This window comes from Astyanax mexicanus, chromosome 1 (genome assembly GCF_023375975.1).
Source record: "Astyanax mexicanus isolate ESR-SI-001 chromosome 1, AstMex3_surface, whole genome shotgun sequence".
NCBI lineage: Eukaryota > Metazoa > Chordata > Actinopteri > Characiformes > Acestrorhamphidae > Astyanax > Astyanax mexicanus.
Genome location: NC_064408.1, coordinates 54218617 through 54245145, shown reverse-complemented (window position 1 = coordinate 54245145; position 26529 = coordinate 54218617). Strand labels below are relative to the sequence as shown.

At 38.6% G+C, this 26529-nt stretch overlaps 1 protein-coding gene across 3 annotated transcripts in view; it reads right to left on the bottom strand.

The window, feature by feature from the left end:
• wasf1 (WASP family member 1) overlaps positions 1–25969 on the bottom strand; it is a 107102-nt gene extending 81133 nt beyond the window's left edge. For 2 of the 3 annotated variants that reach the window (XM_007255650.4, XM_007255652.4), the window contains exon 1: positions 25538–25969. The gene's annotated coding sequence lies outside the window, so the exon portion shown is untranslated. The remainder of the gene's footprint in view (positions 1–25537) is intronic. The other variant, XM_007255651.4, reaches the window with a different exon arrangement.
• Between the last annotated feature and the right edge of the window lie 560 nt (positions 25970–26529).

The window sequence follows — 26529 nt, the reverse complement described above, 5'->3', positions numbered from 1 at the left end:
TACTTATATATTCCAGCCTCATTACATTATTATTAATGCAAACTGTCTGACTGAATTCCTACATAATAAAATGCCTGGTCACCTAAGCTGGATACACACTGTATGATTGTAGAGATCTTACTCTGTGGTGACACATTACACGTCTGAACCATCCAAAGCCTGTGATTTATGTGTTTACGCTGTATAAATGATACGCTGCAACATGGGTGATCACACTGTACATGAAATACAACCCTAATGAACAGTTCTGCCTAAAGACAATGTCCAATAAAGATGTTTCTCAAATGCCACACAGTCCACTAAACAAATTACACAATGGGTACAATCAGGTCTGTCTACATACATTGACCTATTTAAAAAAAGGCGCACTTAAAATCCTTTCGTTTTCAGAAAATAACGTCAGTGCACCTTATAATCTGGTGCGCCTTATGTATGAATTTTACCAGTCAGGTTGTAAGAAGCAGTAAAGCGTTATACAGGAGATTCAGTCAAGTTTCTCCAGCAGCATTCGCATTGCCCGCTAAGCGCACTAGCTGTTTTGCTGTTAGCAGCTAAACAGAAATGCTTTACTCACCCAAAATAAACAGTTTTCAGGAACAAAATCTGTGTAGATTAATATCCAGTGCTGTATTGACTTGAATTTTTTTTTTAAGAACTACAGTTTTGTTTACTTAACTTAGCTTAGCTTTACAGGTCTCGTCCCCCAGCATCCAGACCTGCCGCATTAGAAGGAAAACATGGCGACACCTTTGTTCCTAACAAGTGTCGCTTAAAATGCGCCTTATAATCTGGTGCGCCTTATGTATTAAAAATAAATACTAGAAAATAGACGTTTATTGATAGTGCACCTTATAGTGCGACAAATACGGTAACAAAACATTTACACAGTACTGTATAAATTAGCTGTTGCCATAGAGAGAGATTCATTATGCAACCTGTAGTGTTCACTTGGGATGCAAAGATGTGGGAATGCTGGACCGATACCAATATCCAATATTAGACATGTACACAATGCCAATATACACATTTATAACTTACATAGAAACTAGACTCCCAAGTATAACTTCAGAAAATACTAATAATAGAACTAATAAAAAAAAATAAAACATTGTTTATTTTAGTTTAAAGTTCAAAGTTCTACGAGGCTCCTCAAACCTCGTAACAATGCCAGAAATCCACTTATCTGTCCATCTTAACTGTAAAAACATTTATTAATGTATTTTTAGCTTTCTGTTCTTCAGGCTCATTAGTGGTATGCTATCCTCCTCTGCATTCCTTGACCTATTCTTCCTTGACCCATTTACGCCTGTATCCTGGACTGTATTCTTGCTCGTTTCAACTATTTTTATTCATGATAGAAAGTATTCTATTTAAATCCACTTCTGTGATTCTTATTGGTCCTCCAGGTTTGGCTACTAATTTGTTTTGCTGTCTGCAACTGATTTAATTTTAGTTTTTAACTCTCAGGGTTATTTTTTAATAACACCTATTTGATCTTTGTTTTAAGAGATAACCACAAAAGTCTCCAAATGGGAATTAACTCTAAAATGTGTTAGCTCTTCTGTGATAAGCTAGAATTAACAACAAGAATGGGTTTCGGCACATCTGAGTGATAAAAATGCCCTTATATATCACACACTGTACTGCAGACCAATTTACACTATATCAGTGTGCCCAGGAAAGAACATTTTGATGTAATTTATCAGAATAACAATAAATATCATTATTGTGTCCAACCGTATGCTATACAGTTATTTTTTCTGTATATCTGTATTATAGAGTTGTTAGCATAAAATAAAGTGCCATTGATTTAACATTATAGGCATCAGCTAAATATCAGCAGGAAATGCTGAATCTGATACTGATTGAGACACAAATAATTCTGATCTAGTCCTGTAACACCACATGCTCACTGTGCCTGATGCCATGTTTGTTAGCAGGCCTGGATTAACACACAGGACCCTAGGACCCTAGGGCAAATATGTCTTTGCTGACATTCAGAACTAGGGTTCCTAAAAGCTTCTAAGCACAAAGATCATTGTTAAATGGTAGAGAGATAATCACATTATACAGTCTTTCTTCCAGTTAAGATGATCACAGTACTAACATTTTTTGAAAAAAAAAAAAAAAAAAAGATCAGCAAATAATGTATGCACGATAATGCATGATTATTAACAAACAAGAATATGTTTTATATTTTATATTAATCAATGTAACACCTATTGCTTAGATGACAGCTTTGCACTACTTGGCATTTTCTCAGTTGAATTTATGAGACATTGCTGCTTAAATAAAAGCAATTGCATTATTGCATTATTATGCTTGCTGTGGCTTGTCAAGAGTTAATTGCTTGAATATCTATTCCTCTTAATGTGTTTGAGAGTGTCAGTAGTGTTGTGGATTTGAGTTCTAATCCATATTATGGCAAGAACTACTCAACTAGCAAAGAAAAAAAAAAAGCAGATCAGTTAATCTGAAAAATGACAAGAAATTTAAAAGTATCCTTAGGTGCAGTTGCCTATACCTTTAAAAGCATTTTGATAAAAATGTCTGTGATCAGTTCTGCTAGTTGTCATTAAACGAGGAGGCTAAAGTCAGACAAGCTAGGGGGTGCTAGGCTAAAAGCTAACCTTAGCTCACAGCTCAGCCGTGGAATGCGCTTTGGTGAATTATACCTGACAGCCAAGAAAAGCATTGTTCATAGAAGCCCAGCCTTGGGAAAAAGCCCATAAGTCCCCCAGGCAAAGAACAGCTTTAACCTAAACCCTAGTTAACCCTAGGGTTAAAGACAGCAGCAGTACCTGGGAATAATTTTACCAGCCAACACATGCAGAAATCACACGCCAACACACGTCAACACTCAATCTCAGCATTACTGTGTTAGGTTGACTGTGACTCGCCAGAATCTATAGACATACAATCCTCTCCACATACAGTTTGATAGCTTTGTCAGTGTGAATGCTGGGACCAGGATTTACAACCGGGACATGTGCCACAAAGTATCACAGGTGGAAACACCTTCATTTACCAGACACTGGATCAATCTGTCACCTATTTATATGCCTTAGGTGTGATATCCTGCACACTGCTAAGGGCATTAAAGAGGCAGATCTTTATTAAAGATGACAAACTGACAGACCTGAAACAATTGTCAAAATAATGTAAATGTAATATGATTGTTTTAATTTTAACAACCCAAGGTAGGACAGTATTTTACATGTTTATGAGATCATAATAAAACACATAATAAAACATATGTAATTTTTTATGCTGCTCCAACAATTTGGTCACAATAGCAGGATTTTTTTTTTTTTGCTGAGGATAGCAGGATTTTTTTTTTTAATGAGTGTTGACATATATTTAAAACTGTTTTATGGAGTTATTTTGATTATGTAAGTGGTCATGTCAATAGCAAACTCCACATTTCTTAGTTTAGAATAAGGTATAGCTAATTCAGAAATTCAATAAGAGAGTAGTTCAGTAACCAGGTATTTCAGCACACGTATACATTTATTCAATTTTTTTTTTTTAGTTTTCTCTGTTTGAGTGTGAAAATGTCATCTGTCAGACAGAAATGTTCATTCAAAAAAAATTACAATGTCTTACAATGTTGCACACTGTTAGAAACATAAAAAATAACATTCATATTTCCCAGTAAAATGGGCCCATGTTTAGAAAAATGTGTGGTAGAGTAATGAGCCTCTAATGTAGACCCACCCATCTCAAACAGAGGAAACAGAAAAGGGCAAAATAACACCCACTGTTCTTTATTTGTCAGACAATAGTAGATTCATGTAGGAGTCTACAGCTAAGGAATGAACAGATTAACAAAATACGTTTGCAGACCACTTAAACTTTAAATTAAAGTTTCATGTTCCTATTTTGTCTCACAGAATAAGATACTTTTCAATCTGTGTTCATGTGGCTACCCTAGTTACAGCTACCAGAAAAACTAAGTGAATTATTTAGAATTAAATGGATTTCAGCATAAGTTACCTAATTTAGGATCTAACTCACAGTTATGAACAAGCTCAATTTAAACACCTAAATTAAAAATACAAACAGTTGTATTATTTGTGTCTAGTATTCAGCACACAGAGTAAACATCTACAGCACAGGCTAAAAAGTAAGCAAACTTCTTAGTTAATTACTTTTTCTAAGATACAATAAATTGTTACTGATATTAAGCAGGTTAGCCCTGTTACAACATATATCAGTATATCTCCAGGTGTCATTGGGTGAATATAGATGCTCTCACCTCAGTAATTTATTTTGCCTCCTTGTCTAAGTAATCCAGCTGCCTAAAGCAAGTGGAACCATTATTTTGATTCCCATTCCACTTGAAAGAAATGGATGTCTTAGCCCTGATAGCTCATTTACAACACCCACCTCTGGCTAATACAGCCAACCGCTGTGATCACTGTCCACTCCTTATACAGGATGGGTCTAGCATGCATAAAGCAACTGGTTACCAGGGCTGGAACAATTTTATCAACAGTGCATGGCTGAAGCTGCTCACAGAGAACCAGCTGCATGATTGGCTCATTAAATGCAACTGCGTCCTTTCAAAAAGCCTAGCCGCCATTTTGGATGTGCCGTGAATGGGCCGATTCTGGGCACACAAAGCTGGCACCCGCCAAAAGCTCCTCCGGCCCACCACTGCGCTTAATGCCAGCAGCAGTGCCAGTGGCACAGTGTGCCAATCAGGCTGCAGGGGCGAGAGGGAGCAGTAATTCATAGACACCCAGCTATTTGATAGAGAGCCATTCTATTGAAATGAGCCAGCGAGGGTCTTTCAAACACACAAACAAACACACAACACTGCTCTTTAGAAAGGCCCACACAGGCCACTGAGTCATGCCATTCTGAGAGCAGGGGAAAGTGGGAGTTCATTCTTCTGAGAAAGAGTGCTTTCTCTATTTAAGAAGAGCTTTCTTCTGAGGCTAAAATGTAGCTGGTGGCCACATGAAGTGTCTTTTGATGGCTAAAGTATTTCTCCAACAGCATTGATCACACTGTAATCTCTACAACATACTTAAACAAACGTTATGTAATAGTTTATTTAATAAGCATTACTAATTTGATGTCTCAATTTAATAAAAATATCAGTATTTTAATACTGTTATTCGTTTCTTTTTTCATCAAAGTATAATCTGATGTTTCATTAACCCTATATATAAAATGGCTGTATTTTATTTATATTTAGAAGCAATGTTACACATTGGGAAAAACAAAGGATTGAAATTGGATTGTGCTTAAAACAGTCAATACTAAATGCATTAAAACATACCATGCCTGGTTAACGCCATTTTCTAAAAACTGGTGCCTCCACTTCTGCCAGAAGTTTCTAAACAATTGATGCTAATCTTGTGAATTACGAGTGAATTACGTCAACTCTTAGTAACTACCATTGGCCAATTTGGCCAATATGCAATATTAGCTGTATGTTGGAAAAGATGCTGGCCACCCTAGTACAACAGGATGACATTGGCCGTGCTACATTAAAATATATTTATTTAAGTTCATTTTTATTGATCTTGTTTAGTTTTAATTTTTTTTATTCAACCTGTTAATTTAAAAACAAATTTAAAGCTGAGACCAGACTATGTAAGGACTAGCTTAGGTTAATAAATGTGAAACCACAAAATGTAAAAAAGGCATTTCTTAGAAGACACCTTCCATTTTATTGTTTGCATACATGAATGAAAACTAAAATGAAGGCAAATAAATGTTACATTTGTTTCGTACGCTAATTTTTAAAATTGCGATAATTTTTGCTGACGTTGATAATAGCCATTGGGTTTCCGCGTGAGTTTGTTTACATGAGAGCAAATCAGACACATGCGCACACGCACAAATGCTAGCAAACCTACTCAAGGCTAAAATGACTTAAACTAAACAGCTTTAGAGAAGGTTTAGAGAAGGATATTCCCGGGATGGGCTTATGTATTAAAGCCACGCTCCAGGATATTAAAATATTTTTATATTGGAAGACTAGACTAATTCTAGTAAATTATTACTGTGGCACATTGTCTGATGAAACAGCTAGGTTGTCAGAGTCAATATTGCATTTTGCTATACAAAAGAATCTATTTGATCAGGGCCCCGAAAAAAAATAAAACATTGCTTGGGGCCCCAGAACTTCCAAATGATTGGACATTTACCCTACACATTACACGCTGTAGAGAGACTGCCAGCACTGAAACAACACTGTCACCTCTGCTATCTCACCATTATACATCTGCCAATTCCCCCCCAATCTCTGAGCAGTCTGAGCAATTGTCCCCCTGATTAATGAGCATGAAGCAAAGAGAGAGCGAGAAAAAAACCCTTCCCTTGAAAACAGAGGTAGTTATGCTGCCACAAGCCTCGGCTAGCCAACACAAGATTGACTGTTTAATGAGCTAGAAACGTCCACTTATTCTCCTATTATATTGAATAATGATCAGTGTATCGATTTGTGGCCACTGCCAGACAGCGCTGGCCTGGGCTTGATGAGATTTTGGGTAGACAGAGGAAGTGTGGAGGGACATGTGATTAGTAGTTTCATTGAGCTAATGCTGTACTGATCAAGAGCATCCTTAGCATTTGCCTACAGGGACCAGCAGATGGTTCAGATTCTGAAAGACACGCAAGTCAACATAAAAGTGCCAACTATTGCTTTACTGTGGCTGATGGAGGTACATGGTCTATTGCCATTTTATTTTCATTACATTCTATTCTATTTATCACCTCCCTGCCTGCCTCCTACAGGCACTAATACCAGAAACGACTGAAGAGAGACATGGCTCATATAAAAGCTTTGCTCTGTTTTTGGTTTTGTGTGAATTTGCTCCTGGCAATACATGGGCAAGCAAATCCATTTTTCTATGTGGTTCTCTCTCTAGTTCTCCTTATCTGTGTCACTGTCCTACATGATTTTGTCTCAGGCTATATTCCTGACCCTGAGGGTACAAACAAGCCACAAAAGGCCAGCAATGTGTGGAGAACTCTGTATGTGTGTGTGTGTGTGTGTGTGTGTGACTGATTTTAGCAAAGACATGGCGGAATTCTTATCAGCTAGCTTTCCATGTTAGCGCCTAGCGCACTCACGGTTATCTCTACCAGTACTCTGTTTCACCAGCAATCTTCTTCCGAAATCATGTCCAGCAGAAGAATCCTGGAGACATAATGACAATGTCAGTAAACTGTACACTGCCTTCCTGTTACATCCATCATATAAGTAAATGCATTTCTGAATCGATTAGAATAAGTTGCTGAATGATACAGTTTCAGTTCAGTGAAAAAGGAGTAGAAATTTAGCTTGTGAACAAGTGGTGTAATGTAAAACATATATATATATATGAAAATATGGGCATTATACTCTGTTTGGTCTCTCCTTTTAAATTACAGATCACTGAACTCAAGCTTCAGATTAGATCACAGTTGTTGAGTCAAAAATTGAATCAGCAAAAATTAAAATGTGAAAAAAAGAGACAAATATAAGAATAATGTGAGGTAATTTTAGCTTTCAGTCTGAAAGTATGTTGTGATACTGCTTTGTTCATACTAGTACATATAAGTTTGTATTACACTAACCCCACCCCCAGGTTGCCAGCACAGCGACCGGTGCTGCAGCAAAGGAGCTAGCAGAGCTGGTTCAGTTAAAATTCAGCTGCTACACAGCTTAAAAAGACTCAGCATGTCTCAAAAAAGCTCAGTGACTAAAGAAGGAATATAACAAGAGTGAATATTGGCAGTGAGTTTAAAAGTTGGAGACTTAGAGCTCAAAAAGACTACAAGACCGACCCAGAGCTATTTTTCTCCTGAACAGGTAAACTGGCTAGCGAATTCAGTCAGGTAATTTATCACCACCACTAGATGTGCTTACTAGGGACTGGTGTTTAAATTAATAAAAAAATTGAGTATTCACATTCATATCAGTGGTCTGTGTGCAGCTGCTATAAAAAGGCAGAGGGTACCTGAGTGAGCTAGATAGCTTAGCAAGGTCTCTCAGGCAGAGCACGGCCCGGACAGCGACATATAAGAGTCTCACTCCTCACACTAATATAACTCTGCTCTCCACTCACACAACAGAGATATGTTTTTTCAGATGTGTGGCAGAACTGGACAGTTAAGGCCTCAGTATATTTATTGCACATAACATAACTCGTGCCTGGTTTCAACTAACAAAACAACTGTGTAGAAAGTGAACTGTTAACACAGATGTTACACAAAGGCTTTGTTCACTGTGTCACGCACGTGCACGCCTCATAGCCTTCTTTGATAGAAAGTGTCTTAAATAATAGGTATGAACTTAAGAAACTGGGAAAGTGAGGAAAAGAATACAGTTACCATTATAAGAGATTATATTACAAAGCCTTAAAGCGTTTGATTATTAAGGTTGTGTTACCACATGGTACTAGGGCTGGGCATGACAAAGTATGTTAAAGTATCTAATTATAACAGGGGTTCTTAACCTGGGGGTCCTGACATAGTCCACTGGGGGTTGCAAAAGTGGTGCTAATTAAGTGCTTTTTCTCCACAAAATGTGCAGAGGATAACGCCTGGTTTATACTTTACTTGACTTATCACAAAAGCTGCAACTGCACATGCGGGTAGACTCAGTCCTGTGTAAAAGTAGAAATGCCTGATTCCAGAAACTTCAGAAAACTAAACAAAGAACATTAAAAACTGAGAAAGAATGATGAAACAGTAACTAGAATTCCTGATACATACTAAATCACTTAAGGAACATCTTTGTACTCCATTACATCAAATAAATGTATCAATTTTTACATGAAGAACTCCTGATTTATAATGCCAAAACCACAACATAATGATTATTCACGTTCACATTTTACTGTGCATCTGAGAATGATTTATTTTAGATAATATCATATGTCAAAAGATGATGCTTCTTTAATTATGATGTTCATTTACATCATTTACAAATTTACCTTTACACATTTACTGTTCTATTTTGTGTGTGATCCAGGAAATCAAGCCCCTTCCACACATTTCTCATGCATACATTCTTTTTTAATTAAATCACACACAGATGATAACATTTGTTAATAAACTGAACCCAAGTCCAAATTCACCAAAAGAAACAATTTTCAGTAGAGATATATGCGTAAACAGTTTTTTTTACATATAATTATGCTTTTGTTGACTTACTTTTCTGTAAATTCACCTACAGACCTTCACTGTGGAGATCTAAGTGGAAGCACAACTGAAAATTGCTGCATATCTAGCACTAAATATACTTTGAATGTAAATCCTTTAGCTAGATTACTGACTGCAGCTGCTGCTGTACTGGTGCTGGAAGCTGAATGTGGTCTGCAGCGTTTGCAGGTTTGTGTGGCCGGTGGTGTTTGTTAGCTCTGCTACTCACTGAATGAGCTGAAAGATGCACTGTGAAAAGAGGTATTATCCGGTCATTGGGATTACAATTTAAATTTGTTTCCTCTTCAAAATGCATTCACCCTACACATTCTACACAAATGAACTGCAGAAAAGGCAAAAAACTAACTCTAGACTAGCAGAGCCGAGATAAATGATCCTGTAGCCCTGAATGGCTGCAGCTGAGCTTCAGCTCTGGAGTTCCCTCTAGCAGTTGACAAAGGTACTGCAACTACCTTTGACCAAGCAGCTCCAGCCACAGAGCTGCTGTGTAAACATTAACTGTCGAATCGGAATCGGATAAATTAGAGAAATATTGGCTGATTGCTGAAAACATGCTGATCCTGATACACAGCCGTTCAATCTATCCTACTCGAAAAATTAGGTACCCCTAATTGTAAGAAAAAGTATTCTGATAAGTTGTTTTGCAATACTGTACCAATTTTCAAAAACACAGTATTGATTTTGAATTATTAGTCACGATGGAAAGATTGGTGTCAGACAGTGTGTCTACATGGCTTGTGTTTAAACTTCGACCACTAGGTAGCAGTGTTGTTCTCTTATGTTAGATCCCACAGTTATAATAGCATGAAATATAAACTTAACTTTTCTCACATTTTACACTATGTCAGTTTTTGTCTAAAATGTAATTTTCACAAAACATTGCCTTGATTACAGTACTGCAATATACTGAATTGTAAGTCCAACACTGTGATATAGTGCTGGGCGATATGGGAAAAATCATATATCACGATATTGATTTTTTTTAATATCACGATAATATATATATATAATGATATACCACATTTATATAAATAAATTATAAATAAAATAACAAACACAAAAATTAGGGTATTCAATCTGTAATTTTAGTTAGTTTTTTCTTTTAATTACCGTTTTTATTAGTTTCAGTTAAGGAGAACTTTCACTTTCAGTTTTCATTAATTCCTTCATTTTCCTTAACAATAATACTTGCTTACTTAGCTATATGGTGATTATTATGCCATGGCTTTATAAAAATAAAAATAGTATTAAAAAACAGATGACTACATCACAGACTATTTCCTGGCAGAGAAATAAAAGTCAAAGTATCCTGCTATTTAAAAAAATGGAAAAATAATAACAATAATAATATAGTTCTGCATACTAAAGTTTAGATTGTCTGCCCGAACCTGAGCCTGAACGCTGACCCAATGCCCGAATTTTGGCCGGCGAGAATTCTCACTGCTTTCCTGGCACACTGTCGGGTTCGGCTGAAGAAAATGGTCTGTGGCGTGATGTAGAACTATGTTCAATGTAGCGCGTTTAAAGCTCCTTCTACTGGCGCTTCTTCTATTGCTTACGGGCTGCATGACGTTCAGTCTCTCAGCCTGTCAGTCAGACAACATTGTCAGCATATAAATCGCGTGCGTTTTCCTACAGGACAAACCATTCAAACGTGCAGATGAGCTCTCCACACCCGATTTAAAAAAATCACACAGTGTCTGTCTGGCTTAAAATAGCTACAGCTATTAAATGAATAAATCAACATCCATTGAAAAAAACAGTAAGACGTTCTGTATGCTAAATAACAAAGAAGGCAGCAACAAGCTAGAAGCTAATAACAAAATTTAATAAAACATAAATATTTATATTAAAATAGGAAAATAACCAACTAAACTAAGCTCAAAATGCTAAAAGAAATATAAAATTCTAAAAGATCAAAACGAACCACACTTATACCACATAAAATCGGTCAAAGATTCTCGCCAAAATAATTGATGAAATTACTGTAGAAACGTTAGGGTTGATAGAAGGTAAACAGTTCTAAAATGCTGCATTCATACAACCACAAAATCATGGCTCTTGTGTAAGCCTGAGAGAAGCTGCTCTTTCTGTTTGCCAGGTAATCCTGTAATTATACCTCCTCCCTAAACTGTGTGCACCATGTCTTCTGCTTCCTGTAATCTAGTCTGTCCATTCCTGTGATTCTGCCTGGGCACTAGCCTTAGCCGTCTCTGCAGCTGTGGTACGAGCCCTCGGAGTCTGCATATCAAAGTGAACTGAAAGGGAATCTCTGATGAACCCATGCAAGCCTCTGGCATGCCCTACTGGCAGCCTGTGCATGGTGACGGCTGCAGCGAGACGTTACAGCAGCGAGGTGTGAAGCTCTGCTATGCAGGTGCAGACTCCATTAACCCATAACCCCCTCCCTTTGTGTCTCTTTTCATTTAGTTGTGTCAACCCTATAGGCCAGGCATTGTTGTTCTGTTACTGTTTATTATTTTTGCAGCCTTTTCATTTAGTCGAGTGTAGGTCTCCATGGATGCTAGCTTCTTCTGCCTGCTCTACTGTGTTATGTGATGGGTTTAAAACCTTTAGCAACGCAAAGCTATTACCTTGTATTGATCCAGCTCACAGAAGCCGTTGGCCTAGAACGTCTTTCTGTTCCCGCTCGCTATTCTTCGGCAAATACTTGGTCAAAATGGCAGCCCTATTATCCGACTACTGCCATTACACATTTGTATTGATCTGAAGAAGTGACACAGTCTGACCACAGTCTTCACTTTCAGCTGGCTTCACCCCAATTACTCATCTATCGGCATGCTTCAGCAGACCTCACCCCCAGCGGACCTCTAACTTTCAACACTACAGATCCGTTCGTTATTTAATCACTCCTGCCAGTGAACAGTGAGCCTGTCATAATTTGTCCTCAGGCAGTGCCCCCTAAAATGACTTGATCCCAATAGGCTACTTTTCATCGGACATGACAATGCAGCGGTGAACCTGCAACCTCCAGAGCTTCTCAGCAACAGCCGCATGCCTGTCAGAACAACTGGACAAATTTGACAACAAGCTCCGTGGCTGGCCCCTCGTTGTCAGCTGCAAACAACATTTACGTAACATTTCTACCCCCGAGGCTCAGCTGTGGCATCTGGCAGGACGTCTCTGGTGCTTCAGCATGAGCGAGGAGTCAGTTTAACCTTGGTTGACCTGCTCTGCTGTGGACAGTGACTCACACATCGCCCCGACAGTGTCGAGATTCGAAGATGAGGAATTTTAATTCATTACACCGCTCTTCACTGCAGTTTTGTTCTTGTACAAAAGCAGCCTTTTTACAGCTGAGTGTTTTTTTTCTGCCACAACTGATTCTACTCTGATGCAAGACCTTGATGAGTGTTAGTCACAGTGCACATATAATGTCTGTTATAACTGTGGCCACTTCTGCAGAAAATGGAACAATACAGAACTACTTCATCATGGTTTACATTTGAAACAAAATCACTGTGTGTATGTATGAGATAATACATGTCCAAACATAATTTGCTGAAAATAAGAAAAAGACCAGTTTGATATCTGATGTGTCCTTAGTTTACATCAGGAGATACTAGGCTAAAATTGCTAACAAAACTGTATTCCTTAATATAATCAAAAAGGCCTCAAAATAAAAGCAATTAAAAAAACTGCATTTTTTATATTATACATCAATGTGTCTGTGCCACACAGGTGAATATCTGGAATGTACTTTACGCAGGTTGTGAGCCATTTTGAGCATATATTTACCAAGATTAAACTGACAGAGCATTGCTTGTGAATTCCATTGTTTGGAAGCACTGTTTGATACACTAGAATCTCCTATTGTAAACTAAAGAAGCAAACTTCAGAAACTAAACATGTCTTGGCAAATTGACACTCTGCGGTCCTGTATAAACAGATTGATGGGAGACCTAATTAAAGGGTCTCTGCTATACCACCTCATTGTCAGCTCATCCTTTTCCTCCAAACACCCCTCCCACCCGTCTCTGTGAACATGGCTGACTCCTGTATAAAAGAAAAAGAAAAACAGGAACCCATCTGGTAACTTCAGAGGTTTTTGCGCTCCAGCACCCTTGTGATTTACCACACTGCAGATGCTCCGAGTGTGTGTCTGCATGTGTCTGAATGTTCGTGTTAAAGAACTCCAGGTTGAAAGGCTGTGAAAGCACACGTGAGGAAACGGAAGGTGCTGAAAGCGAGCGGATGAGGGTTGCCATGTTCATACCTGCACACATGTATGTGACTGCAATGGTGATTAGGACAGGACTATAACAGATAGGAACGTCCTGATCTGATCCAGCCTGATTGTGATGGGTCTACCCAATTATATTTTAATGGATTGTGTATCTTTCTTATTTCAGCTCAGCCACTGTGGTAGATGTGCCATTATAATGGATAACACCCCCAATATGCAGCAATAAGGAGTATTTCCTGAAAACAGCAAAGAGGTTTAAACTCTAAAAAGATGTAGGTATAGTGTTGCATGCCAGTCTGCTGCTCTTGCAGTCTTTTTGCTGCTGTTTACTGAGAGCAGCACGCCAGGTTTATTCAACTCAACCATTTCTATTGTCACAAAATGTTCCCTAAAAGGACACTGCACACATTATCTTCACTTTTATAAAATGTAGGTCAAAAGACTGAATAACATCAGAGCTGATTGATCCTCATCACAGTAATAAAACTGTTCATTTTACCATTACAGCCTGGTCAGAATCATTACCATAAGAGCCCTGTATGGACCAACGCAGCTCGTTTAAAAAAAGACATCTATCATTACATATTAGCTACAGTCTCCTCAAATTAGAGCAGCAACGCCTACGTCCTCCCAGAATAGCTAACCACACACTGCCACAGCTCACGAATTCTACCAGCGTGGACTCTCCAGAGCCACTTACCCCCCAACTCATTTCAGTCCAAACTAAAGAAATGCTTCCTAAATCTCTCCTTCTCTCTCTCTCTCCCTTTTCCTCCAGCTCTTGTTCTAATTCTCCATCACACCCTCCCTCTCCTTTCCACTCCGTTTGAAAATGAAGCATAAAAATAAAATCCTCCAAGTTCCTGCCAGCACCAGAGGAGAAGGAAGAGGGCAAACAACTTCCTCCACTCCTGCAGTTTATCATCTCCCCTAAAACATTCTCCACAATCGCTTCCCGCCTCCAGTTTTTTTTTTTTTACAATAACCTACATTAAGAGCTTAATAAAGTTTAGAATCTGTTCTTAATGTCTCAGCTGTCTTAAAGGAACATGTCTGTAAAAATTAAATAGCCTTAAACTGATGTATCACTGACCCCAGATCCTGCTGATCAGGCAAGACATGTTTGGAATATGAAGTTTGCCCAATACATCAATCAAACCTGCTGAAAACCAATCATAATTCATTCTATTCTGCAACAATTTACCATTACAAAATATGGCTTAAAAACAGGTACTGGTTTTAAATATTTGATCTTTGGGCAGAATGCTTAGAAAACTCACAGACTACGGCACTATAATATTTGTATTTGTATATTTTACAGCATCTTTCTGTAAACTGAAAGATATGTTATATTTCTCTGTAATGCCAGTTGCAATTTGTTTTAATTTGAGCTATTTATAAATGTCTATATAGCCACATGCTAAAGTTTGAGCGCCCCATTCAAATGACGTAGAAATTGTTTGCTTTACTTAATGTGGACAAGCTCACCAATGTTCTTCTTTAGCTTTTGTAGTATTTTACTGGAGTTAGTTTTTTGTAGAAATCACAACTTTTTTAGATGGACAATCTACATAATAAGACTTGCAATGTGCTGTTCAAAGCATTTATGAGTGTTAAGTTAGTTAAGTTCATTAGATTATGTTTGTTTGCAGCAGAAACAATAAAAAGCTTTAATCATTTGTGTTAAAGCAATAAAACCTTTATGAAGAGTGAGATGAGACATTACATTATAGAAAAATGTTATATTGGTCACTGTTGGTTATCGGCCAGTGGTTAATTGGCACCCCTGTTTAGGGCTGCCACAAACGATTATTTTTATAGTCGACTAATCACCGATTATTTTTTATGATTAGTCGACTAATCGGATCCTACGTTAATTGAATATAAAACACAGTTTATCACAATAGAATGCAGCTGCTATTATACAACCAACATTAGATTTCAGCTATATGCTAACTAAAAATAAAAACAATTAAAATCATAGTTCATTAAACCTTTAATGAAATATGCAGCTTGTTGTAACAGACAATTATTTTACTGTTTAGCATAAAGTGTAAACAACTGTGTAAAATAAGGATAAGGCACTGGCATTTATGAAACATCTCAACCGTGAGGTTGTTTGAACTATTATGAAAAAAAAGTATATTAATAAAAAATGCCTCTCTGTCCAGATATTGTGTACATTACCGTACACAGGGCAGCGGTCTGCACAGATCTGATTGGCAGAGGAGAGCGTTTGGTGATTTTACACCACACATGACTGATCTGTGAGTTTACTGCACCGAAAAGCACTGAAAACAGAAGCCACTGTCAGAATGAAATCCTTCTCTGTAGTTTATCGGTTTGGGACGGCATTTGTGACAACGTCTGGGTCCGGATCCGGATCGCGGTCCGCCTATTAGTGACCTCTGTTTTAAAGCTATCAAGATGAGTAAGTTAAGTACTAAGTTAACGCTCTGTTTACGCTAATTTTAGCAGCTTAATAGCAATTTAGCTTCTTCGTCATTTAATCAGCCACAACATGCCTCCTTTTCAGGTGCTCGTGCATCGCGGTTGTGCTGCCGAGGAAGGCAAGTTCTTCATTGCAGATATTGCATTGCACGCGTTTCACTTTTATTTTCTTGGTGATCCCACACTTTTGAGTTCTGTAGCGGGGTAGCCATGAAACCAGAGCCTGTCTGTATAATGTCCTGAGATGTCGTCCACTACCTACCCCGGTTTCCACTACTGCGCATGTGCGTCCAGGACAGAAAGGCAGTCGCAGCAGTTTGGAGAGAAAAACAAAGAAAAAAAAAACCGACTAATCGACTATTAAATTAGTCGTCGACTATTTTAATAGTCGACATAATCGTGACTAGTCGACTAATCGTGGCAGCCCTACCCCTGTTGCTTTATGCTTAATAAATAGTTAATTATTTATTATTGTGCGTCAACATAACACAGAGTTCTGAGAATTACTGGTGATTCTTCCTCACTCCAGAAAAGACTGACAGGCTGTTTGCTGTGAGAAAAGGGGGCAGTGTGGGGTGCAGCGGAGGCTCCAGCTGGGCCCGTCTGTGTTTTTAGCTTTTCCATTCCAGATGCAAAGCAGCTCCCATGCAAATCGGGACCGGCACCGCACAATTAAACGCTGGTCCCCTCAGCGTAATTATTGTTCCCTGATTTGAGCCAGCAGCTACATAGCTCTGCATGCTGCGCTCTTTCCCACAAGAAGAAAAAATGGGGTCAGGCGCATTAAGTTGCCAAGCGTCTCCGTCCTCCTATGGCTGTGTGGATGTTACAGAGAGGAGGGGCGGACAGGAAAAAACGTTCATGTATAAAATGCTAATTTACAGCTTCCTTTGCCTCTGTAATTGAATACTCGAGACTCAAGCCAAGTGGCTGTGATTTGAAACGTCAGCAACTGTAAGAGCATATAACCTCTTCCTCATCTGGCCCACATCAATCATCACATATTTTGTCTCGTGGTTCATGGGAGCGGAGAGGCTGTTGGATTTAAAGCAGAGTAGAGGAATGAAAAAACTGCCAGCCCATTATCATGCCCCCACCACTGAGACACAGAGCACTTTGCGTGGCACAAACAAAAATGACATTCAGGTTCTCCTCCTGCTGACACGTGAACAGGCACGACTTCTTATTTTACCTAACAGTAATATCAGACAGAGACATCCAACTGATCTCAGATCATTATCAAAGGACTAAACCTGGGTGCAAAAGCCATGAAAAGGTAGTCAGAACTATTTGAATATGCAAATATGCCTGCAGCTTCACTAAAGACAGTACATGTAGAGCATGAACATCAGCTAAGCTTTAGCCGTGCCACATTCTGGACAAATCTCAAATGAAAAAGAGTGTAAGAGAATAGCTGAGGAAATCATCAAAGGTACACAGTGCTTGAGCCAATAGACTCATGTGGCTAACAAGTGACATGCCTTTAAGTCCGGGACTAATGTAATCACATTGCAGGGTTGGAACTAACTGTGGTATAAAAATTATACCACAGTGAGTTTTAACCTCATAGTGAGATTAGCTGAGATACAATATCTCTAAATAATGGCAGTCCCTGTAACCGTCTTGGTAATTCACCTATAAACAGAGGGCACATGAAACAGCTGAACCTAAGTAGCAGGACTGCTTCTTTACTGAGTACATGTACTAATTAAGATAACTACTCAGTAAGTTGTAATAAGCTGTTTACTCCAAAACCACAAGTAATTACTTACCGGTAAGTATGTTTTTATGCCTACAACAGGGGTGATGAAATCTGGAGGCCTACAGTTAAGTACAGTTTGTCTATTTCCTGCTTAAATATGCTAAACCTAATATAATTTACTATTGGGTTACCTGATTAAATGCCCTGAAACTGTAGAAACTCATATTCCACATAATGTGATGTCACATTTACCAACTATTTATGGCAAACTGAACAGAATAAAGGTAAATATATTTATTAATGCCAGAATGTGCACCTACAAAAATGTTTAACATGGCGAAAACGGACAGACTCAGATTACTGAGATACACCAGTAATAATTTAATTACCCCACTTCCACTCCTAACTGTGTAGGTGTAAAATATGAAGCTATAAAACCATAAAAAACCAAAATCGCCAATTATCCATAATATAATAATTGGAATCAGAAATATACAAAATGTTCATATTTGTCAGATTCTCTGTAGATTTAAAATAATAAAATGCAAGATAATAATGCAGTTGAGCTGTTACGTGACTGCACTGTTAAATACCCACTATGCTTTCCTGTTGGCAGTGCGTTTAGCCTCCACCTGTTTGTGAGTATAGGCTAGACAGACAAAGGAATCTCCCTCAGAGCTGGAAGTGTAAGCGGACACCGCGTCCACCTCTGGAGAGAACTCCCATGCAGAGCCATAATATCCACACCATCCACTGAATACAAGAGGCTCTGTAAGGGGACCCAGCAGTCCTGCTGCAAAACAAACCAGTGCTGCCAAAAAAGGCATGCTATATTATCTATACCCATATCAATACTGTTTCAGTTTTTAACAGTATCGGTAGACAGAGAGAATGATATCTATAGTACCATTTAGTTCTTAAACAAGAGCTTCAAGAAAAACAGTAAAGTTTACAGTTAGGTTCGTTTTTCTTGCCCGATACATTGTTTCAGCAATAACTGCAATCTATAATATCAATGATATTATAGTGATTTAAAAACCATTGAATGCCACTGACATAATGATAATAAAATAGCATAAAACGTAATAATGCATTTCGTTGCTGTACTATTAAAACATGCATCTCCAAACAGCAACTTTACAGGAAAAAAAAACATCTAAACTTCAAATCAAATAAAAAATGGAGATACTTGTTTTTCACTGGACAGCCACCATTTGCACATTACTTACAAAGAGAAATAACCTCTGAATTATTAAGAATATTTAGCCATTAAAAATATAAAAATACTCAATATCCACAATAAAAAAAAAATTCAAATATATCAATAAACCCACATTTTAAAGATATAGACAGACAGACAGACAGATAAATAGATAGATTTAGCAATATGAAAATGTTATGGCAATATTAGTAGACAGAACTAGTTATCAATTCATTTATCTAGTAATCTATTACAGTGTGAGGAAAGTGTAACAATATTAAGTTAGTAAACTAAGCAAACTCATATATCATCAAAGACCATAATACTGTAATATGTTTTTGGTTGATTTCTTTTACAAAACATCATTTAGAACACTTCTACCTAATATCTTTTATCTATCTATCAAACTACACGACTTTCCACTTGGCCTTTGGCTGGGCTGCGGATCGCTACCACAGACAGACTATTTGCATCGCTGAACAAATTCTCGATCAGGCAGCAGATAAAGGAGCTTCTGAGTCTTCCTCTCTGTCTAGTGTTGTTCAAAAAGCTGCTGCACTACAAAAGCTTTCAGCAGGGACGCTCCACCACTTAGACTAGGTGCTAGGAGGTGTTCAAAAACAGTGTAGAAATGAGTTTAGTCTACATGAGGCAGTTGATTTAGCAGGAACAAGCGTGGTCTGGGTGCGCTGGGTTAAAGAGAGCAGCTGAGCGCATCGGCCGGCTCCCTGTGTGACTGGAGAAGGAGCCTGCAGGCACCGTGGCCTTTAATAACCAGCGCAGAGACACAGGGGTTCAGAATGCTCGGCAAACTCCTGCTGCCTTCTGCTTATCCTGTACTCTACTGTGTAAAAAAATAACTGACAGAGAATAAAGAGAGAGCAAGAAATAACAAGAAAGAGAATGACTGAGCAAGATGGGCCAAAGTGACTGAGGGATAACCCAATTTTCATAAATATACAATCTTTTTTATATATTTTTAAAGAGAAAAAGAGACAGGACGGTGAAACAGGAGCTCAGAAATAATGGTACACAATTCAGTATGCCTAAAAAAGTAACAGAGATAATCTAGTGGGAATGTTACTTTTACAAAATATGTGTTTTTTTAACCTCTTATCTTTTAAACAAATACGGGGGTATGCATGTTCTTCAGGTGTGTCTCAAAGAATAAATTTCCTGACTGTAAGGGGAGCTCAGAAGCCAGTAATGCCAATTCTCACATATTGCTGCTTTATTATATCCTAAAGAAAGTATGTGTCTCATCCAGGTATGTTTCAGTATACTCTAATCTTGTGTACCAATAGTGAGTGTAGGCATCATTTATTTGACCTGTTTTGAAGTGTTCTTGACAGTATCCCAAGCATTGGAAGCTCATGTTAAGAAACAGACTCTTTTACAGCAGCAAGCAAAATCTCAGTAATCAGTCTTTCATCATTAAGACCCCTATATGAACACTCTCTTTTAATTGCGGTTCATCAATTCTAATGAAAGCCTTTTTTATGTGCTGTTTCCATTATGTTGCCTTTCTCCCCTGAGTAGCAGTATATTAGCGCTCTGAACAGCTTCTGGTCAAGCAGAACACTCCGGGGTGAGAGCGGGTGGGTCACCGCTTACACACAGCCAGCAGCAACAATCTGAGCCACTTGCAGGGTTTTCCAATAACTTTATCTTTCAGCTGACCCATGGGCACACCCCATGAAAGCACTGCCAAACACTGCAGGGAGGAACACTGCTCACCTATCTTACAGTCAGAGCTGTAATAAATACCACAGCGTTTGTTATAGCTGCCAGACAAAATACATTCACTCCGTAGCCCTTATGTCTCATTGTGATATGAATCCATCCAAAGAAGAATGTATCAACTTTTTTACTTTGCCTAAAGAGCAAGTAATTAGCTACCCTACAGTGGAAAACTGAGTTTATTCAGGCAGAGCTGTATAATGAGAAACATAGCATGAACCTCAAATACATCTTCTCCTTGTTTATGAGAAAATCCTACTTAATGCAGGGCCATAAAACGGGCTAATTTGACCCCAGACTGTTTTGTAACAGCTTATAATTACATAGCTAAAATGTCCATACACCCAGCTCATAAAGCTCTAGAAAAAACAGTGTTTATAATTTTGGTCAGCTTTCTGATAAAAGCAGCATATCACTGCCAGAATCTGCTAGTTCTATGAATACAGGTTCTATGAACCAGAGTCCATAGAGGAGGAGTTCAAAAGGCCCACTATTGGAGTCCATCATAAAAGGAAAATCAGCAAGGTTTTCAATCCACATTTGGGCATATTTATGCTCCAGTCTAAAAATAAAATAAAAGTTTTTTAAGCAATGTACCACATAAAGAGCAAGTCAAAAGTCCATAAAACCCATTTATTTCAGCACCAATATGGTGGCTTTCAAGATGGTGGCCATGTTTGGGACATAGCTTCATAACCCATTTCTTGCTGATATACTTAAAATCATTTTACCTTTCATTTAATTTCATTACTGAAATAAAAGTATGCCCAGCGACTTTTGACTCACACTGTATAATATATCTTAAAGGAGAATTTCTCTGGTTAACATTTCTTTATCATTTAAACCTCATTCAGAGAGGCTTCAGTCTACAGAATTGCTCACAGTGGTGTTAATAGGAAACACATATCTGTCTGTCTGTCATTTTAACACCATTTCAGGCAGAAACATTCATGAAATTCTTATTTTTTTTAATAATCATCAGAATTAGTTTATTTTAATAATAAATTATGTAATAAAATATATGATCGCAGTCTGTGTCAATGTCATGTGCAGGAGAGGGTGATTAACCAACACAGTAAGTGTGAGATTGGGACAACATATTCATGTAAAGAATCCTGCAAATGTTCAAATAGTGTAAGGTAAAATTATCATAAACACAGTAATTACCATGCATAATTAACATAAGGGGAAAACAAAAAAACAGGCTAAATAATTACTAACAAAGCAAATAAACTAATTTGCTTTAAAAGCTTTAAAAAGAAGACAAAGGAAACAAACATCATTTTACAAACCGGTTAATGTGATGTTAAGGGAAATACAGCCCATGTAGGTAATAAAGGGTACATGGGAAATATTTTTGATGATTGCAGTGTCAAACCAAAACGAACTGCACCACATGTACAGAATGTAACAAACACATAAACCTTGGTTTGGATTTTGGTCCAGACTTTCAGGTGTAAAAACAATATTTTGCTGTGATATCATGCTTTACTCCTATCCTTGAGCAATAACACTAAGCTAGTTCTGACAGTGTTTTACTCAGTGATATCTAATGATATCTAATTAATGTTGAATATTCCATCTACATCTTTATATTCCGGAATTCCAGAGGTGCATATCATAGCACAGCTATGTGAATCATTCAGCATGTATGAACTACAACAGTGCAGAGCTGCATCAAATCTGCATGACTCAGTCTCAAGGCTCATGATGACAGAATCTGAGGAGTTTGCATCTCTGAGCAAAGTTCACAGCCCAGCAGGTTTTTAAAGCCAGTGAATTTACCTCTCAAACACAGTGACAGAGATGGGTGATGATGATGATGATGCTCACACACACGCTCACAGAGTGACCCCCTGGTTCCTGCTACACAGAAGCAGCTTTGTGGAGGCAAGAAGCAGAAACAAAGCCTCCTGTGTGCGAGACATCCCAACAGCTGGGACATACAGCCAGCTTCAGACACACTTAACCACCACAGGACGCTTTCTCTGTCCCTACACCACCTCCTGTTTCTCTTTCTCTTTCTCCGTCTGCCTGCTTCCCCTCCCGCGTCCCCAGCCCCTGCTTCTCCTGTGAAGCTGTCTGCTCCTCTCTTCTCTCATCTTTCTCTTCACCCTCCCTCCTGCCACAGTGCCTTCCTCTGTGGTAGGGATGAGGAGTCAGTAACACATTGGAAATGCCGATAGAGCATCAGACAGCAACCGCATAAAAGCGACTGCATTATAGAAGAGAGTCACTGAATATGTGGGTCTAAATCAACATGACTGTAACTTTGGGCCCTGCCAACAAGACACTGCTAAAGTAATACCAGAAGCCACATGAAATCAACTTTTTAATAATGTAATCAACGTTACATTTGTATATGGTTTCAGAGCTGATTATAATTAAATAAAATATGACTAATGTTAACTAATTAACTAATAAAGAATATATAGAAACTAGGAACAACAATCAAGCAATACCTGGTGGACCACCACATCTGCTTCAATCTGATACACAGAACTTAAAGCTCACACACACATAGAAGGGAGAGGTCAAGCTTAAATCCTGCTTTAGATTCAGAAACTACCACAGGTGTTTCAGTCTTACTTTCCACTGCGAGAACATGACTCCGCATTTTATATCTGAAAGAATGTGGAGCTACACAAGAATAAAAAAAACAGATAAAAAAGAGGAGCATCTATAAATCACACTGATAATGATGCATCTGACCCCAGAACATTGAACTGACCAGTTCACACCTCAACATCACTGAATGTGTTTAAGATTACTTGGACAGTGTACTGTCTAAGTTTTGCTAGTGTGTAGAATCTTCCTGCATGTGTATTTGAAAAACAATAAAGAATAAAATTACAATAAAAATGCATTTCTTCCATTGTACTAAAATTAGCAAATCATATAGCAGAGCAAGCCATTTTCTCAAGATAAATATCTTCCCTTTGGTCTGGTTGGGACACATTAAAGAATACAAGATGATGTTCTTTTGTGTGCATGGGCTTTGCTCTGGTTTGGTAATCCTGCTAAACAGAGTGTGCATCCAGTCTAACTCTCTGGGCTACTTCAAGCTGTCTCGGATGTCATGTGATGTTTTGGATGCCTCCTCTAATAATGGAGAAATGCAACAGCTGCAGGGCAAAGGCATCTTTACAAACTGATGAACAACAGCAGTCTTTTACTTCTTAGTATTATTAGCCCTAGACATGAAATATCTATTATTAAATAATATACATCGTTTTTTAAAAAGCTTACATTACACTTTTTTGTAAATAGTAATAAAGTGTACACACTTGTGACTGCATTTTTTTTTTACTTTTAATTCGGAAAACACTATTCCTTAACTCGTAAATCAGCCTAATCTGTAAATAAGCTGCTGATTGACATTGTTGACAGAGACATTCAGATAATTTTAGGACTTTCATGCTAAGACAGACCTTTTCATAGACGGTAGGAAGGGCCAATATGGCAAAATTCAAGTTATCATGAGAAAGTAACACAGTCATGCCCAATGTCAGGTGTAGTGTATGTAAATAAATCATGAAGTGAGTGTGAGGTGTTATCTTGTGATTGGTGTCAAATATTGACTCATGGAAAGACATGGTGAATTATGGGAATTTGAGTGAGGTCTGATGGTGGATGTCAGATGGATAGACATTGCAACTATGAAGTTGTGCAGACATTTAACATTCCTCGATTCACAGCGTCATGTGTGTACCAGGAATAACATCACAGAAGGCATTACTACCCACATTCGACAGAGCATTAGGTGGTAAAGGTATAGAAGGCATCTAGATCTGGACCAGATCAACAGCCCAGAAGCTGAACTGAGCTGATGCTATAGTGTATATTATTGGGTGTTCTGTAATTTTGGAGCGGTATATTATATTTATTAATGTATATTTCAACCACTGATGTGTGCCTATAAGCTGAAGAATGTAGCTAATGTGTTGGAAAATTAGCATTTTCCATTTTTAGCACTTTTTAGCTATATGTAAAGGACAGTAACAATAAGACGGAGAGACTCGTGAAGGCTGTTTTTCTTTCCTCCATCTTTCCTCCAGCACTTTTTTTTTTTTTTTGGAATCTCGGGTTTCACAAAGAGAGTATCCAGTGATTTTCTGCCCTCCCCCTTAAAAACATGGAGGAAATTCATGGACTTTAACTTTTAAAACTGAGAGGAGCCCGAGCTCTCTGCCAAGAACTTCAAAACTCACCCAGCTAAGCTAACGACACTATACTACACTCCTGCTGCACATAATTAGCGCTATACCCATTCAGCGCCCTTCTTCAGTCGGTTTACAGCTCAGTTCTTCACATGGATAGGTTAGCTATCATTAGAAAACACACGTGAACCAAAATAACTGAAATGCCTGACCAAGCGAGGCTCTCTGCTCTAAACCACCCTGTGGACTCACACATGGGGACAGGGTGGCCCAAACACTGGTGTTTTAGTGCGAACTGGTCCACTGTTTGCTTTAAAACCTCTTTAGCTAACAAGCAGTAAAGCAGTGAGGAGGAGGAGGAGGAGGAGGAGAAGGAGGAGGAGGAGGGAGTCCACACACACACTGCTCTCCGTTCACCGTGCAGATGTGGAACTGCGATCCCTTCCCCCTCCCCGGCTGCATTTCAGCACACACGGTCGGTTGCACAAGGCAGCCGAGGAACAGGGAGCAAGAAACTGCACAAGGTGAAGGTTTTATACACAGAAATCCGCCTCCACGCACCAGACACCTCCAGCGTTAGAGCTCATATAGGACTAGCGTTAACGGTGCGCCCCGACAGCTAGCAATAGCTAATATGTGGGATGCATGCATAATTTAACCCACACCTGTCACCCACTCACTGAGGCTGCTCCTCCTGGGCGAGCGATGGCCAGTCAGTATTGTCTTACATGAGGCAGTGCAGCCTGCAGAGAATAGCTGTTGAGAAACACTTAATGGATCATTGATTTATTTTCCCTGATCTGAAGAACTTAAAAAAAAAGAATAAAGAAACACCCCAAGCTGTCAAATCTGTTACCCTACCTTTTTTATTTTCCTTTTCTAGCAATAAAAGGAAACCAAAATCCTACCTGTAATTGAGAAGTTGCAGTTTATTTTCCCATCACTCTCCTCCGCGCTCTGTGGATAATATTCCCGTATTCCTCTCAGTTCAGTACATCAGTCCTCCAATCCACGATACTGCCCAGTTATGCTACCATCGCTGGAGCAGAGCTCGTGGATCCCGTTAGAGATGCGCTCCCAGGATCCAGGCTCTGGATTCACCACAGAGCACACACACACACAGAGGAATCCACAGAGATCAGCCAGTACAAAATGCCCCGTTTCACACCCGACACAGCAGCCAGGCTCGTGTAAAGAAGCCGCCTTCTCGAGTACAGTCAGTTACTAGAAGCTCGTGCTGGAGATCCATGTGAATCCACCTCTATCCGCCGCTTTGGTACAAACCGCTCTCTATTGTTGGACCTGCCCCACGCAGCACAGCGCTCCGCAGCACTCCGCACACACTGGGCTCCTCACCTGATTGGTCTGTTAAACACAGGACACGCCCACTGGCGTACAAACATCCAATCAGAGGTGTCCGAACTAGTAAGTGATGAAATATTTTTCACTTCATTCTTAAACTGTACATGAAAACGATAATTATAGCGTTTTTTATCATTTGCTTTCACCACTCAAATGAGACAACTCGGTTATTTTAGTATGAATAAACACGAGTTCTCTTATTTTTTCACACAGTAAAATAAAGCCCATGCCGGGGTGTTCTGTCGAGTTATGCTACCCATCGATACTTGCTTCCAAAAGGCACTGCGCATGCGCTGACCTACACTTTTTAATTTTTTTTTTTTTTTTTTTCTTTTTGTAAATCTTTTTTGTGTGCTTTAAACAACCTGGACTTACTGTCATTGCACAAAATGTAAATGTCAATTAATAATAATAATAAATACACATATTATTATTTAATAAAAAAGACAAAAGCAGTTTCTAATGACCTCTCATTGCCATAACTCGATACAGTGTTTTATGCTAGCCAAATATACTGGGAAAAATGCTCTAATAGTGC